The following is a 1,909-nucleotide window of genomic DNA, read 5'->3' on the forward strand; positions in this document are numbered from 1 at the left end:
TTTTTTTTTTTTTTTTTTTTTGAGACTGAGTCTGGCTCTGTCGCCCAGGCTGGAGTGCAGTGGCCGGATCTCAGCTCACTGCAAGCTCCGCCTCCCGGGTTTTTACGCCATTCTCCTGCCTCAGCCTCCCGAGATGCTGGGACCACAGGCGCCCGCCACTTCGCCCGGCTAGTTTTTTGTATTTTTTAGTAGAGATGGGGTTTCACCGTGTTAGCCAGGATAGTCTCGATCTCCTGACCTCATGATCCGCCCGTCTCGGCCTCCCAAAGTGCTGGGATTACAGGCTTGAGCCACCGCGCCCGGCCGAGCAAATTTTTTAACATGCTTGTTGGCCATGTGTGTATCTTCTTTGGAGAAATGTCAGTTCAACTCCACCCATTTTTAAATTGGGTTATTTGTTTTTTTGCTGTTGTTAAGTTTTGGGAGTTCTTTACATGTTCTGGGGATATGAATTCCTTATCAGATACGTGATTTACAAATCTTTTCTCCCATTCTGTGGGTTGCTTTTTCACTATATTGATTGTGTGCGTTGATGAACAGACGTTTTAAATTTAGATGTAGTACAATTTATTTTTACTTCTGTTGCCTGTGTTTTTGGTGTCTTATCCAAGATATCATTGCCAAATCCAATGTCATGAAGACTTTCCCCTATATTTTCTTCTAAGAGTTTTATAGTTTGAGGTCTTATGTTTAGCTCTTTCATCTATTTCGAGTTAATTTTTGTGTATGTAATAAGGCAAGGGTGTGAGTTCCTTCATTTACTTGTGTGTATCCACCTGTAAGTGTATCTATGTTGAAAAGACCATCATTTCCCTAATGAATGGTCTCGGCACCTTTGTTGAAGGTCATTTGACTGTATTCGTGAGAGTTTGTTTCTGGGCTCTGTATTCTATTTCATTGGTCTATGTGTCTGTCTTTATGCTAATACCACACTGTTTTGATTACTAAAGCTTTGTAGTAAGTTTTGAAATCAGGAAGTGTGAGTCCTCAAACTTTGTTCTTTTTGCAGATTGTTTTGGCTCTTTGGGATCCTTAAAGATCAATATGAATCTTACAATAGATTTCTGTTTCTGAAAACAATGTCATTGGGATTTTTTTTTTTTTTTTTGACAGGTCTTGTTCTGTCATCTAGGCTGGAATGCAATGGTGTGATCTAGCTTACTGCAGCCTTGAACCCCTGGGTTCAAGCAGTTCTTTAGCCTCAACCTCTGAGTAGCTAGGACTACAGGTACATGCTACTATGCCTAGCTGTCATTGGAATTTGAATAGGAATTGCACTGAATCTGTAGATCCCTTTCAGTAGTATCATCATTGTAACAGTAGTAAATCTTCCCAGCCATGAACATGGGATATCTTTCCACTGATTTAGGTCTTCTTTAATTTTTCTTTGTAGTATTTTATAGTTTTCAGTGTACAGATCTTAAGTTTCTTAAGTTTAGTACTATGTATTCTATTCTTTTTAATGGTATTATAAATGGAATAGTTTTTTAAATTTCCCATTTGGATTGTTCATTGTTCATATATAGAAATGCAACTCATTTCTGGGTATTCATTTTCTATCCTGTACCTTTGCTGATTTCATTTTTTACATCTAATAGAGTTTTTTAAAAATGCATGTGGAATCTTTAGTGTTTTATACATATAAGGTTATGTCATCTATGAACAGAGATGGTTTTTCTTCTTCCTTTCTAGTTTGGATGTCTTTTCTTTCTTTCTTTCTTTCTTTCTTTCTTTCTTTCTTTCTTTTTTTTTTTTTTTTTGTTGCCTAATTACTTTGTCTAAAACTTCTATTACTATGTTGAATGGAAGTGGTCAAAACAGCCATCTTTGTCTTGTTTATGATCTTAGGAGAAAAGCTTTCAGTGTTTCACCATGGAGTATGATGTTATGGGCTTTTCATATATAGCTT

Source organism: Papio anubis, chromosome 16, assembly GCF_008728515.1.
Source record: "Papio anubis isolate 15944 chromosome 16, Panubis1.0, whole genome shotgun sequence".
Classification (NCBI taxonomy): Eukaryota; Metazoa; Chordata; class Mammalia; order Primates; family Cercopithecidae; genus Papio; species Papio anubis.